The 17,672-nt window shown below is 39.9% G+C and overlaps 1 protein-coding gene across 1 annotated transcript in view; it reads right to left on the bottom strand.

The window, feature by feature from the left end:
• Nucleotides 1-12,024, bottom strand: part of LOC139222351 (zeta-sarcoglycan) — a 273,275-nt gene extending 261,251 nt beyond the window's left edge. The window contains exon 1 of the mRNA XM_070854258.1: nt 11,942-12,024. The gene's annotated coding sequence lies outside the window, so the exon portion shown is untranslated. The remainder of the gene's footprint in view (nt 1-11,941) is intronic.
• Nucleotides 12,025-17,672: the final 5,648 nt, after the last annotated feature.

The following is a 17,672-nucleotide window of genomic DNA, read 5'->3' as shown; positions in this document are numbered from 1 at the left end:
GCGTTAATGTGTCTGGTTCAAGGACAAGCTTGTGTATGTACAAATTAACATGGAGAAGTTAACTATGACTCCCGAGGTGTATTTCCAGTTATAAAGCTTAAGAGTCTGATTTGTTCTCTTTCAATGTCAGTTGTGACTGAATCCAGCACCTATAGCTTTGCAATTTGTTAAAAACTGCGACTATCAAGTGTTAAGAAGTCACAACCGTTTGATTTGCGCCTCTGACTGGTTTCTTCTCCATGGCAATGGTGACAGTGGCTCATATGTATTTTAGCATTAAGATCCACCACGTAAAAATGGTGGATAAAACAAGAATTCTCCAAAACAAAGTTGAAATAATTAATACTGGTGTAGATGTCTTTTTTGAGATTCTCATTTCCTGATACTTTGGTATTTTGACATCAAGGTATTTCTCGTTCAGGGCTATTTAATTATCAAGCATAGATTTGTTTCAGCAACTTTAATTGGTTTTGTGAAATAGAATATAAATAGGACACAGCGCTTCAGTAGGTAGAAAAGTATAAACACTGGATTGGATGATTATTACTCAGTATTCAATATTTTAGTATTACGACTAAAGATGTGGCAGAAAACTTAAAGGAGAACGTGTCTGTTGTACTTCCAAGACATTACCCTTCGCTTCTACCAGTATCTGACTCATTACAGTGACAAAGGGTTGCTAATTTGTGTGAATTCCTTTTTTTTCTTATCAGACCTGACAGGTCCCAGAGACTAACATATTAATCTGTTCACATAAAGCTGAGGAAACAGCACTTGTTTTTCTGATCTTGCATGTTACGTTAAATGACACTGAACATTTTAATCAGCCTCTCTGAACTGCCACAACCTGCAACTTTTATTCTCATACTGAATTTAGGAAGCACAGAACCTCCAGTCAATATTGTCAGGCAAGACAATGTTACTTTTTTGTAATTTTACTACAAATGGAATATGATAAAAAAAAGAATAATATTGAGCCTCAGGTGGCTGGAAGATGATATGGCAGACAATATGGAGTTTTTTATTTGGCTTCTACTGCACAACACATGCTTTCCTGGGAAAAGGTTTTGCTATAATCAGAATAGGATTTAAGATCAAGGTGAAATCCATTAATAAGCTTGTACTTTATGCACAGTGATGTGCTATAATGAGGGCGACCATCATATTTACATTGAGGTCATTGTTTAACCTATGCCCACCTTCTCCCCATTATATAATGACACTTAATTGCTCTTGTCGAGAAATTGTTTTTTCTCTGCCCCGTGGAGGTCAGAAGTCAGTGTCATGTCCAGACCAGCACTTCTGCACTTGGCAGTGATTCACTGTCATAAAGGACACTTAGGAAAGGTGGAAAGCTGTCTTCTTTGGTGGAAAAGCAATTTCTGAATCACTACACCAAGCCAGAAGTCACTGATGTTTCTCTCAAGGTTTAATATCAGGGACCTTTGATTTGAGAGAGGAAACACAAACATCCTCCTCAGCTAATGAAGCACCGCTGTGGCAGCAAATTCGGCTCTGCAGAACAATTCTCTGTTCCATTGCATATGCTATCTTGTATTTATGTTGTCCAACTGATATAAAAGCCCCAGTGCACTGAGCAATTACTATAATAATGAGGAGCTGTTTACAAATGTCTGTTTCACTCCATTGTTAAGGAATTTCAAGGTTACAGTTTTATATTGTGTCTGTTCTCTCTCACTAACCCCGAAGTTAGGAAGCTTTTCTCTGGTGAGCCACCTGAATTTCCTTGAATTTCAATGAGCTTTCATAGTCTCGAAGTTAGACAATCAGAAATAGAATACGACGGAATAATGTAGAAACTAATAACACATATTGAAGCACACACACACATACACTCAAAAATTGGCTCCACCAACTGCAGAGGACATCTACACATACTAGACACTACTGTATCCCCTACCTTTACGAATGCAGGGTGCGCGTGAGGTGTGAGGAAGGAGGGAACGTACACTTTACTCTCTTTCACCTTAAGGTGGAGAGGACACACTTATTTATCCCCCTGCTTAGCTTTCTCATACGCACACACACACAAACACACACACACACACACGGCCAGCCACACTTAAGACTTAAAATGGAGCGAGAGCAGAGTAGAGAGAGACCCTGTAATGTCAAGTTTCTTTGCTGAGAAGATGAAAGAGGGAAGATCAAACAAACGGTGGTACGTGATACAGGAAATGTCACCACTCCCCAGAGACACACACACACACACACACACACACACACACACAACAGTCAACGTAAGCACAGAAGGACATATAAACACCCACAGGAAAGGAATGATGATGGAACATGTGGGTCCACTTGAGAGCAAATATGTGCAAGTGCCAGCATGTTTGTATCTGTGTGTGTGTCTGTTTGTGTGTGTGTGTGCGCACTTGGTTGAATATGTGTGGTTCACTCATAGTATAATGCCATCCATGTTATCTTTGGAGTAATTAATCACTAGCACTAGGAGCAGCTAAACAACACAGCATCAGCAGTCTTTAACTTTAATGTACATATCCACCACCGGGACCTAAAACAAGGTCACACAATATGAAAATGAGTTTCTTAATTACAGTCACAACATTAAACCATAATGAACATAAATTACTGAAACCCTTAGAAAAGCAACATATTCTCATGAAATTGTTGTAAAAAAGTATATCCGCATAATCCTATGAATGTCCAACAACTCGTGCGATCAGTGCACCTTCACAAGCCCCTGCAGTGAAAACATCAAGAATCAAGGTATTGCTTTTATTATTTTTATTATAGAAAATGCAATGTTTTCAGATTTAAAATGTGTTCTGATAACATTTATAGCAAACAATGTGCATTTTACTTTCATAATATTCATTCAGTGAATGTATATGATCTTTAGTTTGTTAGTTTGTCAATGATTCTGTGTAGGTTGCAGCTACCAAACAGCTTCAGATGCATTACCACCAACCTTTGAGGCTGGATTGCATTCTAATTTGTATGTAACTTTGGAAAATCAAGACAGATTACAACCACATGTGTGATGTTGAGACACATGCAGTATGTGGCTATGTGTAAATTAAGTGCATTAAATCACATCTGTATTCTATGCTGCTATTAACATTATTAGTGCTATTAATAACCACCACATGAACATCATGCTGTCACCTTGTTTGCTAAATGCAATACAAGCATCCTTTTTGATAAATGTAGCACACCTGTCTCATATGGTGAATGTAACCCGCCCATTCTGTTGCAGGCACTTATGCAAAGGCTTTGTTAAGTGAATGTCACTCAGCTTCTTTATTTGATGAGTAAATCGCATCTGCTTTGTTTCTTTAATGTTACCCGTCTGCTTTGTTTGGTGAGTGTCTAGAATCCAGACATGCCCATCACCATGCAAACTCCACTGGGTAATCCCCTTTAATCTGACTCTGCACATCCACATACGGTGATGTTAGCTACTCTAGTAACACACACACACACGCACACACACATATCACTCAACAGAGCCCAGGCACTCTCTCAAGGTCACATCCACAGAAAGATGCACTCACAGCCTCACACAGACACTCACTGCTCAATATACATCTTCTATTCTGTGTGTGTGCGTATGAGATAGTGCGTGTACAAATTGGATTGGCCTGACAGGTCTCCATTTACAGGGTCAAGCAAACTCATTCAGCATACTCAATTTGTTTTCGGTGCTGACAGAGCGAGATAGAGAGGGAGGGAGGGAGAGAGAGAGAATGCACTAAAGCTCAAAGAGCCATAAATACCAAATACTAATACCAAAATCTAACTTAAAATATTTGATAGTGTCCCATTGTGCTGCATGCTAGCTAAGTCTGGGGTCCACTTAGCTATCAGAGCTCTACCCACTGGGTCCAACATCCAGCATAGTCGTTACATGGAGAATTCTCCAGATGCATTTTACCAACAAACACCAGAATTAAGCAGATACCCTCTGATTATTAACATTCAAAAGAAGGCAATTTAAATCCCAGCCCCAAGATACCCTCCGAACCTGAGAGCTGAGCCCAGAAAAGTGTACCAATTTGGAGAATTGGAAAGAAGAAACTAAAGGCCAAAGTAGAGCAAAGTGTTATCTAGCCCTAAACAGAGATGATGAGGTGGCAGAATATCTCACTAGTGTCTGAGATCAACAGACTCAATGACCAAGATTAAGAAAGGTAGACACACTGCTGGACAGGTGAGGCTGAGGCAGAGATGTGCTTCCTCCTACAAGGTAAAATAAGGAACATTTACTTAATGAGCTCTCCAGATTAAAAACACTCATAGAAGAAGGAGACTGGTCAGATTACACTTCCCACTTTGTATCAACACACACACACACACAATACATAGACTGTACTACAATTAATGGCTATACAATTATATCGTATTACTTCAAATGATGATGATGATATTTGCATATTTGTTGCTAATTATTGGCCAATTTTAATTAATTTAAAAACTGTACTTGTCAATATACATTATAGCAGTAAAGCTTATATTTTTGAATTTGAATTTGGGAGAGAGAGATGGTAGACAACAGGAAAGAATCTGGACTTTCCTCTTGGTATGGTCTGGCTAAGAACAATTGAAGAATCATTTCATGAAAACATAGTTTGCCAATTTGCCATACAGAAATTTTTGTCTAGCTGATTATCCGAAATAACAGGGACACATACAAGAAAAGTACATCTCACTTTTTGAAATTTAGTAGTGTGTAATGTAATGCTGTGAACCTTGAAAACAGAAAGCTCAAAACATAGGCAACTAAAACGGAAAGTATGGTTACACAGTATGCGTACAGTATGTTTTTTTTTTTGTAATTTTGGGTAAAACATCCCTTTGACATTTAGTAATAAGCTGTTAAGAATTGAGTTAATAAAAGAAAAAAAGTCCTACTGGTACAAACTGTCTAGGAGCAGAGGAGTAAGACATTACAAATGTGAAACTCAGCGGTACCCTTTTTCAGGCTGATGCTGATCCGTGTCATTTGAAAGTAGAGTCAGCAAAGTATGACAAATGAGCATTCAATGGCAGCCGAGTCACAGTGGTTTGAAAAGGTCGCCCCATCTCCTCTACCTCAAGTACAGGGCTGCTCTGCTCGTCTCCTGCTTGTGAATTCGTTATCATCTGTCATTTAAATACCAAAGCCCACGTCGTCTTCTATAAAGTCTGCACCAGACGTACAGACTCACTGCGTCATTCACTCTGAATGAATATGGCCAGCTTCTTTTGTAACCATACAAAACATTAGCTAGGGACTGTAGATGCTGTTTAAATCATCAGCAGATTGTATTGACCTTTGGTTCTTGATCTGTGTTCGACATCAGTGTTACACTTGCTCACTTTAGAGTAGAGCAACAGCAAAGCCATGTGTGCCACTGCTAATGGTGTGTGCACACACCAAGATGTCTACAGATACTTGTGTGTATTCATCAGGGCTTCTCCAACCCCTCTCCTATTCTCTTTTATTTTTCTCTGTGTTTGCATGTGAATGTGAGAGAGATAAGCGTTTCTAGTATTTCTTAAATCTAATTACTCAATGGATTACAGCTTAGCTCACCAGCATTGGAGAGCACACCCACACACCCACACACACACAATCCCATTCTTTATTACGAGAGTATAAAGTGTCAACTGCTTCTGCTCTACATGACTAATGAGTTGAAGAGCTGGGCACAGAGTAGTCATTGTGTCTGAGTATATTTTCAGTGTGTGTGTGTGTGTGTTTGTGTCTCTCTATGTATGCATTACCCCAACACTATAGCACTTGTTTCACGTTTTGCACATTTCATTCAATTCATCCCTTGCAACATTCCCTTTTGTGTGTGACCATGTGTATTTGTGAATACGTGAGATAGTGATATAGAATAATGTGTGTGTTTATCTCTTTGCTGCTGAACAGAGAGTTTTCAAACACACGAAGACCACACATTCACCGTAACATATTTGGAAACTGCATGGATGAACATTGTTGAATCTAAATGTAACAGTTAAGGTACAATAATGCATTTGCTGAAAGTTAGCGATCTTAGTCATGGTTGAGAACAGCCAGTTTTGATAGAACTGGTATAATTGACAACGTTAAAAATGACTTCCTTCAATTTAGGTGAGCTAGGTTCAGGGTCCTGGCAGCGTTCATACTGGCTCACTGTCATGGCTTAACTGACAGTCAAAGTGTCGGCGGTAAAAAAAGGTCTATGGCTTGCGGGAGATGATACACAGACCTCGACCTCCACACATTTTCTGTTGCCCAAAGTTTCTTTTGCTGACACTGTAGTGAGACATACTGATTTGAGTAAAATCTTTCTGGAGCACCTGGTCGCAAATAGCTAGACAGCCATTATTCGGCTAGTTACACACGGTCACTAATTATACAGAAGGTTAAATTCCTCCTTAGATCAATGTGGATATGTGGGCTTGAATATTTATGCAACCATACTTTGTATTTTATATTTGTGATTATCAAATCGGACAGCTTGTAAAGATTTGCTTTCACTTTAACACCACAGGGTTTTTTTCTGTTCATCAGTGCCCATAAAAGCCACATTAAATCCCCTTTGACTCAATATTGTAAAACAGTAAAACATGAAAACCTCCAAGTGAAGTTTGTTTAGGACATGGCGTGTACTGAAAAACAACACTGGCAGAGTAAAGATACATAAAACTGTGCCACTAAAACTCTATAGTGAAACCAATGCTCATGAAAAGCAATATAGTTCACATTGTTCACTCTTTATGCTACATTCATATCATACTTTTTTTTTCATAATATCAATGCAGAAGACCGTAGAGCTGCTTCCAATTAACATTTTTCAGTCATTTTTGATGACTTATTACAACCTCTGCATAATTTTGCTATTTCACCTCCCTTTATTAAGTTTAATTTGTACTTATGTCTTTTAAAGGAGCCCCATGTTGACAAATACTCTGATGGAGGCCAGAGTTAGAATAAGGACATAGCTGTAGTGCCATTACATCACAGCTGGCACCCACTTCTAGCAACCATCCATCATTTGACTTTGAGAGAGAGGGGGAGGGGGGTCGGAAAAAGAGAGGATGGAGAAAGGAGCGAGGGAGAGTTTATAGCTGTGTTTTATTAATTCCTGAGGCTGGTGGCTAAAAGGATTGCAGTGGTTGAAAAAAAGAAACAACTGAGAAGTGGCTGTGTGATGAGGTAGATTTATTCCAATGTAAATAGGCAGGCTTGGCCCAGTGGCAAGGACTTCTGGTAAGGAGGAAGAAGAGGGGAGGAGGGAGGGAAAAGAGAGAGGAATAAAAAAAAAAAAAAAAAGAGAAGGAGAAGGAAGATGGGGGGCAAATGAAGGGAGGATGTAGAAGAAGAAGAGGAGACTGTATAGAGACATGTGGCGGTGACATGGGGAGAGGGAAACAGAAGGGCTGACATTGAGAGAATGAAGAAATCGATGATGGAAAGAAGGGATGGGGACAGTGGGAGCAATTGTGAGTGAGGATGAGTGAGGGCACAAGTAGGGGGAAGGGAAGGAAGGAAGGAAATAGACTGACATTGTGAAACAAACAGACAAAGCAGTGGCGAGGACAGACTGAAGGTAGGAGATGCGAGAAACTGAAGAATGGATGAACTGGAGAGAAAACAAAGGACGCAAAGCTTCTTGTATCTACAGGTTAGATGGAACTGAGCTGGGAAGAATGGGAAACGATGTCTGTATGGAGGGAAGGGAAAAAAACAATGAAGGAAAGACTGAAGGAATAAGCTGTAAAGCTTCACCTGTCAAAAACAATGAGGAGAAAAGAGAGCAGCAGCATGAAAAGAAAGAGTGAGAAGAGGGAAGGAAAAGGATAGAAGGAGGAAGGAAAATCCAGAGCTCAAACCTACACCTTAAGGATGTATAGGCTTATAAAATAAACAAAACAGGAGTATGGTGTGAAGGACATAATGCAAAGACACAAGAAATCAGCAAAGGAGGGGTGGCAGAAAGGAAAGAAGGCTCGCGACATGAAGAGGAGGATAAAAGGCATCAATGGAGGAGTCCACTAAGTAATGAAACAAAGGAAGGAAAACAAAGATGGAAATAAACACAGTGAAAACACAAAACATTGGGTCTGTCATACAGACATCAGTTTACCTCTAGCAGTGTTAAAACAGGCCTCATGCCCTCAGACGCTAAATCCCCGTCTAGTAGAAAAGGGGATTATCATGATCATCATTAATAAGCAAAATGCCAGGAACTCTAAGCCTTCCTCTATCTAATAAGTCCTCCCTGATCCACACAGGAGCATAATTAATACAGACGGCAGGGGGTAGGAGGTTAGCGTCTACCAAGCATGAGTTAATAAGGAAGGAGTGAAAGAGGTGTGGAAACCTCCTAACTCCAAATTGTGTTTTCTGGGAGATTAAAAGTTTACAAGGCATTGACTGAATGTTACAACCCCGTAGAATACAATAACTGTACACACTAGAATTAAAATAGAAGAAGAAGAGGAAGAAGGAAAATAAATAGATGAATACATTCTGGCATTATCCTGACAGCCTAGTTTTAGGTGTCTAACATGAGGTCCAAGGGAAGAGCAACTTCCCTCCTGCACAGCTGACTGGAATCAACCAGAGCATGGAACAGGGCCATCTCAAAATGTTAATTGCGCAAACCAAAGTGGTGGGGAAAAAAAAAAAAATAGCACAGCTTGCAAATTATTCCTCTTGGCAATGTCGATGGAAAAATAATTGTATTTTGGGTATGCATGCATATGTTTGGAGGGTTCTACTTGTGTATGCCCAAGTGCATAAGAATTAAAAAACCTAATTTGTGTTAACTAGCATTTGATGGCGTTTAAAGGACCATGCTGTTGGTTCAGTATTTTTACCTTTTGATTAAAAATTGAATAAAAATAAAAAATATTCTGTACTTAAGTTGTTCCCAACCATTTTCTGAACCATAAAAGTTAAAATGCATTTATAACTTTGATACTAAACTATTGTAATCACTTTATTTGGTTGACATGTAATGTTGAAAGCTTCATTGTTGCTTTGTCGTTGTGCATCTCAGGGCCTTCAAAAACTGTCCAGCAGCTGATTCTAAAAAGACCTCTGATCTATGTTGAATAGCTCATAGAAGAAAAGCAAATAACTTTGACTTTGGTCATTTCTTTCTTTTAAAAGCATTACGTTTTTGCCTGTGCAGTTCTTTAAATATCTATTCATGCATAGACAAGCTTATTTTAAGGTCATCTTCACTTTCTTTGGACACTTTCTTTGGTGTAGTGTAAACCTTGGAGATGGTGTAAAGACTTGATTAACCCTACACATGAAGACATGAAGACCTTGAGTAAAAGCACTTTGCTCTCCACTCCCTACAGAGAGGTTTAAAAAGGATTCTAAGATATCTGATGAAGCCTGTAGTGCTGACCTTGTCACATTCTTTAATGACGGCTAACTTCTTTGGCTGAAATCTCTACTCCTGTAAATTCTAAGCCCACATCAGTCAAGAGGGCAAAAAAAAAGATGCAACAGTGCACAAAGTTCAAGGTGAATATTTTACACCAGCTGAAAAAAAAAGAAACATAAATCCCAGTTTTATAAACAAATAACAGTCAGGAGTACAAAGGCCAGTACATCTTTAAACATGCCAGAATATACAATGAAACTTCGGCCTTTGTGGTTTGTCTTCATGCATGTTTTTTATAAGAGCTGCGTTAGTTCCTCCAGCAGCCCAAAACCAGCCAAAAGTCCTTCTTCCCATTTTTGTCCCAATCAAAACATGGCAGGCAGCCCAGAAATAGCTACAACTAAACAACACTTGGGCTTGGGCTAAAGTCACTTTGTCTCCTCATCTAACTTTTATTACATTTTGACCTTAACGAAGCAAATTACATAGTAACACTGTTCAAATCAAAAGTGTGAGAGTCAGAGCCAGTGTTCCCTGCCATTACTTCTGTTAAGTTGAGAGGGAAAAGGAGAATTAAATGCACACCGGGAGACTTAAAGGGATTTTTTTTCTTTTTCTCTTAACCATATGAGGTTATTATCGCAAGGAAAGATTGAGGGTTAGGGAGAGAGTGTAAAAGTAAAATTTGGTTATGATCTACTGTGGTGGTCATGGCAGAAGTCCCCAAACATGCATATATCTTGTAACTATCAGCAGTGAACCAGCCACTGCAGTCTGTTCTTAATTCTAATAAGGAGTCGCTCAGGGGTTACACAGGTCTATTTGATTCTTTATCACTGGTGGGAGTAGTCTTAATGTTTCATTACAATACCCCCGACACAATTTCTAATATACCGCACCCACCTGCCTGCACAAACACACACACACACACACACACCATACTCACCTCTACCAGCCCACCAGGCTAGCTAAGAGCCTTGATTAAAATTTCCTTCATGTTCTGCTTGAGTTAGTGGCATGGTGAATGATGTGTGTCCACACACAGATGGAGCTCTCTCATAGAGACACACACACTCACACACACCTGTCAGAAATCCGCAGGTGTGTCAAATTCCTCATATGCATGAGGAAATGGGAAAACACCCCCAATAAAAATGCTTTCTCTCTTGTCCACTGAACTGTAGAGAGTCTATGGAAATCAGTTTTTTTTTCTTCATGGGCCAACTGAACGGATAAAAGAAAGATGACTTTTGTCTTCTGCATGTATTTATGAGGTCAGGAAAGCATCACAGGCTAGAAAGGAGAGCTGTGAAAAACATTTCTCTATCTCTTCTCAATCCAATCTGAATAAAAGCATCACTGAGATATATGTGCAATGTTTGTATTGCATGAATGCAAAGGAAAAATATATGACATTGATAAAACAAGGCATTTTCTTGTTGCTACAGAGTCAAACCTCAGCGTGTCACTGATAAAAATTACCCTTCTAGAGCAGGTAAATGTCATTACTCATTGTATCAGACAGTTTCCTCAAGGGCTTCCTGTACTATGATACAGCAGGCTCTCAGCTATATAGAACTTTTTTTTTTTTTATTCAACAAGAATTCCATCCAAGTCAAATGAAATGCCTACAAATGTCACACTATGTTATAAGAGAGGCTGTGCGGACGGACTGCCAAAATTACATTGGCAGGGAGGGAAACTGCTAATTATGAGTTCATTAAATGAAAATTTAACTAGTTGAATGAAATAACTGTTTGAGAGTCACAAATCTCACTTTTACATTTAATTAGCAGAGCCCATTGCGTGAGCCTTCGTTAGGAAAAAGGACACGAGGCTCTTTAGCAGCAGAATCAGCAGATCAGAGACCTTGAACGGGAGTTAATACAATTTGTTGACAAAGCTAAGAAAAAAAGGAATGATTGGCTGAGAGGGAAGACCGTGAGGTTGTGGGCGAGTTTCTCGCTCTCTTTCTGTGTGCGTATGTCTCTGTCTTTCTATCCGTCTCTGTCTACCTCCCCATAGGGAATGTTTCATTTTAAATTAATGGCAGTCGCTTCACTGCCCATGTTGCATCTTGCGTCGTATTACGGTGGGAGGAATTCATTCATTTTCTGAACGTGTGCAATCTCAGCTTGCTTCAGCCAACACAGTACAACATTTAAGTCTAACAAATACTGGAAGTGTGGTTACAGTATATCATTAGCGCACTGAAGAGACACTGTAATATTCTCTCTAACAGCAAGGAGAAGTGTAGTTAGTCAGATAATATTCGCTGCAGTAGATTCAATACCACATCATAAGGCAATACAACTCATAACATGCGAGAAGAGAGACCACAGTCATCAGATAACGTTTCTGTTAATGGATTTCCTCTACTACGCCTTCTCCTTCTCTTTTTATGCCTCTGCCTGTTGTTACTAAGGGCCAGAGTTGAACTACCCTCATCCCTCTGTCCCTTCACTCTGCTTTTTGTCTCTGAGATTATTACTATTCAAGTCACACCCAGTGGCTTCTGCATGCCTCTGATCTTTTTGCAGCAATTTCTTTCTACTTAATAATTTTCTCTTTCTTACCTGTATCACTTTCTTTCTCCTTTTGTTCCCCTAAGTCATAGTTTTAACACTATCACCAGTCCTTCATCTGTGTTTGACCTTTATTATCTGGATCCAGTCCCATCTGCTCTTCAACATGCAGGTACAACATTGTTTTATTGGCCTTACAATTAGAGCAATTTTGTTCAGCAAGCAAAATATTATATGTCTATAGCATATGCTTAGTCATTACATATTGACTGTGCAGGTAACTCACAAATTTACTCCCAGACAAGAAAGCACAGTAAAGTATGACACATATCGGTAAACTCAATCTGTGGTAAAAATAAATTTGTTTTTACAGGAGTGTTATGCTTTACTGACAGGGGATTACTGTAAGATAAAGGAACAATATGTCCTTTTGTCATTATCAGTCCCCAAATTGTATTGTCCCTTTGACATTCTGTATTGTCCATCCTTTCATTCATTCATCACTTTACCATTCGCATTCCTTCTTCTTTCCATTTTGTGAGAAATATTTCAGAGTCAGACATTATTGCGTTTTCTGAGTTTGTTGTTTCATCCTTTGGCTTTTACGGGGGAAAGACGCCAATTGATAATATATTGCAGCAGTCAACCATTATGTATTCCATCCTATTCTCTTAGTCTATCATCTCTTTGACTCATCCTCTCCTCTTGCGCTTTTTTATCTGTTTAGACGGAGGTGGAGGTCAAGACTCTTTGTTCGCAAGGCTTATTTTTTTGCTAGCGAGATAAAACTGCAGTTTATTTCTGACCATTGTATTGAAGTTTCTCTAAATTTGCCACTAAATTGAATTGTGCACAATTTTCTTGTATTGCACACAAGTAAAACAAAGTATTAAAAAAAAACACTGATTGATGTTGATGGGGCTGGATTGGGGACAGTATAAGATGCCCTGTGGAACTCACTCATATCTTATCTAAAAACAGTGTGGATGATCTTGAGCAAGACTCTTTACATCTCTGAGCTGTTTAGGGGCCAACAAGTGGAGGGCTGCTCTTGTGTTGGGCTGATTCGAGGTGAGTGGGTGTTTGGTTGTATGAATATGAAGCAGCACAGTTTAAAAAAATACTGTCATGCTTAGTAGTTGCTCCCTTGCTGTCCATTGATAATACATTTTAGAAACACAAGCTTCCACAGTATAATATTTCATGCTTTTATCGTCTACCAAACCCACACATGTTGACTTATTTGGTCTGACAGATACACATCAGTTCATAAAGGAACAGTAGTGATGGATGCATGGAGCAGTATATAAGAGGCTTCTGCTACGTTAGGATCACATGAGACTTTAATGAAGATGGACTGTTTCATTACTGCTGTCATCGCTTCACACTTTGTTCTCCTCAAAATGAGCATTTAGGCACACACACATCTGAACACTGGCTTCATTTAAGTTCATCTTAACACAAGCTGCACCTTTATTGTTTATCTCATGACACACTCAGTGTGAGTCATGGATTACAGCCTTACTGAAGCATATAAAAACACATTTCTATCCTCCCACCTAGCTAGCTGGCATACTGTTACACATAACAAGAGCCCATGTCAAAACCACAGAAAGGCCTCGAGCTGCCTCATAGCGTATGAATGTGTGTGTGTGTGTGTGTGTGTGTGTGTGTGTGTGTGTGTGTGTGTGTGTGTGTGTGTTTGCTGCTTGCTGATGTCGTAACTGTTTTCACGGCAAGCACAACTGCAATCAGTGTTCATCTTACTGTGCAACCTGTGCTCTTTGTGTGTAAGACAGTAATTTGAGTTAAAGTGATAGCCAAGGCTGGGTCACCCTGTTGCCATTAAACCTAAACAAAGTTAATCTGGATGGTTTTCATTTTTTGGCACGATGTGACTGAAGTGTTATTTTAGCATCAACCCCACTGAGAAACACTCCATTGAAAAATAGCTGTGAGTGTGCATCATGCATGTTCAAGAGGGTCCGGAGTCAAGCTCATGCTTTGGCAAGAATCCACCCTTATAAAATGTCCTTGAGCTAAACAGCGAGCCAGTTCCAGCTCTTGGGTGCTGCTCTGTAGTTGCTCTTGAACTTTGACTACCTTGCACAGGAGTGCAGGAGCTTAATAACTTTTACATGGGGTAAATTAAGGAATCACATTCATCACATGTTGTAAATGTTGAATGGTGCCAGTGCAGAACAAACACTTAACACAAGCTGAAAACCTTCATAATCTCCATTAGATGATCAGGTAACAACAAAGTACATGCACATTTTATCCTATTTATGCACAGGTGTTCCTGTTTTACAGGTGCAGATTTTTACTGCACCCAGTACACAGAGCAGTAAACGTCGGCAGCATCTGAGGATTTTTATGTCATTTTTAACCGCCTCTTTTTAAACTTTTCAAGGGTATGCATGAAACAGTTTAACAATCAGAGGGTTGAAACACAACATACAGTTTTCAAAAGGACGTGACTCGGTTGCTCATTAAGTGAATGACTACAAAATTGTCAAGGTTATTTGACAACAGCACATTTCTTCCTGTTTTCCAGCTCCATTTGTGGTGATGACGCAGTTTTTCTTAATCAAAGTAGAAGAATTGTAAGAACACGTTGTGGCCCAGTTGTTAAGTGTTTTTCTAAAAGCTGTACATCCATTGTTGAAAAAAATATGTATAATGTATGCATGAATGATATAAAATGAATAATAGGCTTGAAATTATTCAAGCAATACAAAATAGTAGAAATAGCCCTTTCATGTTACTATGATATCACAGACGAAGGCAGTAGCTCAAATGTAGTAAAGCAGCCATTTGAAGATCATTGCAATCAGTGAGTCAGGTCACTTGTTAAGTGGCAGAAAAAATATGGTGCCACAGAATTTCAGATAAAAGTAGATTGTAAGCCCAAAGACATGGTCTTAAAAATGCTGCCAGTGGGAAAATCTCTTAGAACCTGCTCTCAAAAAGCTTTACAACCAAGCATCTGAAGTGACCAAAAACCTTATAATGGAGTGCTTATTACCAGTGACTATGCTGAAAGCCTTGGAAAATGGCAATAAGCTAAAGTTATACTTCTGAAATAGTAAAAATTTAAGCAGAAAGAACTCACTGAGTGAGGTGATTATTTTTATTGATTTTTTAAAATTTGCATTCATTTGCTGTACATTTAAAACACATTCAGTGCATCTACGTAAATGTTTGGTCCAAAGTGTCAAAGTCCGTGTAGTCCTAAATGTGAACTAATATGGCAGTCAATGGATTTTCATCCTGACACCAGCACCTTCGTGGTAAAAAAAACAAAACAGATTTAGCAACGTTCTTAAATGATGCCAGAAGTAAAACATGGCTCATCCCATGTTAGCAAACAAGTTGTGCCTGCAGATGAGGACTAATAGTTCATAGACCTTTCGGCCCACCCTGCTGACACTCCAGCTACCCCACAGTTTCCATGTTGTCAGTGATTAGCGTTGGCCATGTTTGTTGCCAGCTATGATGGCGGGTTTCTACGGAGTCCAACAGAGACAGACATCTGGAGCTGGATCACCGGGGCAATGTGGCAATATGGGTCAGGATTGCTGGGGCAGTGGCTTTCATCACAGACTTCACAAGGAAGTGTGTGTTTGGCCAATGTAATGATGCTTCTATCTCCTTTCCCCACCTCTGCCCACCCATAACTGCCCAGTAGCAATGTAAAAGGTGAACGCAAGAGGTTCATGTGGAGAGTACTCATTAGTGTTTTCATCGAAACATTACTTGAGCTGAGTGAAGATAATTGGTGCTCACGCCTTTTAATGGGTGGACAGTATCCTTTGGGTGTGTTTTAGGAGGAGAAAGGAAAGTGCAAGTGAGAGAATGAGCACCGGAAGAGACTGAGACTGATAATGACAAATTTACAACATCTACTGCAGAGAGGAACTGTACGTTTACTGCCCACAAATGGCCCATCCACCATTTACACCTTACCACATAAACTTCAGGCACCACATTAAGACATCTGAACTTGCTTCTTGGAAGCTTTATATCGGGCTCTTTTCCAGTAAGTCTCTACGCATGAAACCAACATGAACACTTTCGAGAAGACAAAGCTGAAGGACAGTCAGAGCATTTCCCCCCAAATGGTTACTGTGAAATCCATAAAAGCTGCTGCGCTGCCCATTGCACCGTGTCCGATAGAAGCTTCCAAGCTCAAATGTTGCCAGGTTTAAATTCCCGGTGGTTGACACAGATGCTCTTCCTCATGTAGTGCATTTAATTACTCTGAAATTAGAAAGTGCTCAGAGAGCACAAACCTCGATAAACACTGAACAGTTCTCCAAGTTGGTGTCATGCCTAAAGACATCATTCAAGACATTTAGATTTTTAACATAAACATAAATTAACAAAAATTATTTCTGTTGAAAATCTATCTTAAAGATTTAGCATGAAGTTGTTATCTCCATTAGACTCATAATTACTGCTAAAAGCTGATGGTGGTAAAAATCCCAACGTCATGTCAGCAGTTAAATCGAATCAGATGTATCTTGGCTCAAAGCCCAAAGTGGACTGTTTGGAAATCCATTAATATTTTTTTTGAGACAGCATACTGTCAGACAGAAAAATTAACAAAGGTAATGTGAAAATATAACCTCTTTGGTAGAAATCATTAAACTGATATTGGTTGTTGTGCCTTGTCTCACATAATCGATAGCAACCCAGACTTCGTTTGTTCGTTTATTTGTTCGTTTATCGTTTATTGATCCCTCAGTGGGGAAAGTTTGCTGTTACAGCAGCTCAAGGGGACAGACAAAAGAACACAGTTAAAGAAACAGAAAATTAAATAGCAATAATATAATATATACAGAGGAAAAACCTATATACACAAAGAAACAATTAAATACACAATAATTACAAAAAAAACAACAACAGGGTGAGGTGGAATGTAATAATAATAGTAGTAAAGTGCATAGGTGGTGGTTGTGGTTGTGATTGTGGTTGGTGCAGCAGACCATAATGCAGCATTATACAGTCTGACTGCAGTCGGGATGAAGGACCTGCGGAAGCGCTCCTTCTTGCATTTAGGGTGTATCCGTCGCTGAAGGAGCTGCTTAAGGCCCCTACAGTCTGATGCAGAGGGTGGGAGGTGTTGTCCATGATGGAGGACAGTTTGGTCAAGGTCCTCCTCTCTCCCACCACCTCTATGGAGTCCAGGGGGTGGCCACAGACTGAGCTAGCTCTCTTTATCAGTCTGTTGAGCCTGTTCTTGTCCCGCTCAGAACACCCCCTTCCCCAACACACCACTGCATACGAGACCACAGATGCCACCACAGTCTCGAAGAAGGTCCTCAGGAGTGGTCTGCTCACTCCAAAGGATCCTAGCCTCCTCAGCAGGTATAGTCGACTCTGACCCCTCTTATTGAGAGAGTCAGTGTTGTCTGTCCAGTCCAGTTTGTTATTAAGGTGAACACCCAGGTACTTGTATGTCCTCACTCTCTCGATATCAAGTCCCTGGATGTTCACTGGTGCAGTGATGGAGGGTTTCCTGTGGAAGTCGACCACTATCTCTTTTGTCATGCTGCCGTTGACTAGGAGGTTGTTCTGTCCACACCAGTCGACAAAGTCCGTGATGACCGTCCTGTATTCACAGTCGTTCCCCTCTGACACACATCCCACGATGGCAGTGTCGTCGGAGAACTTCTGGAGGTGACAACTGTCCGTAGCATATCTGAAGTCTGATGTGTACAGGGTGAAGAGGAAAGGTGAAAGTACCGTTCCCTGGGGGGCCCCTGTGCTGCAGACC

Source organism: Pempheris klunzingeri, chromosome 3 (assembly GCF_042242105.1).
Source record: "Pempheris klunzingeri isolate RE-2024b chromosome 3, fPemKlu1.hap1, whole genome shotgun sequence".
In the NCBI taxonomy this organism is placed as follows: domain Eukaryota; kingdom Metazoa; phylum Chordata; class Actinopteri; order Acropomatiformes; family Pempheridae; genus Pempheris; species Pempheris klunzingeri.
Note: the sequence above shows the minus strand (reverse complement) of the source record. Positions and strands in the feature narration are given on the sequence as shown.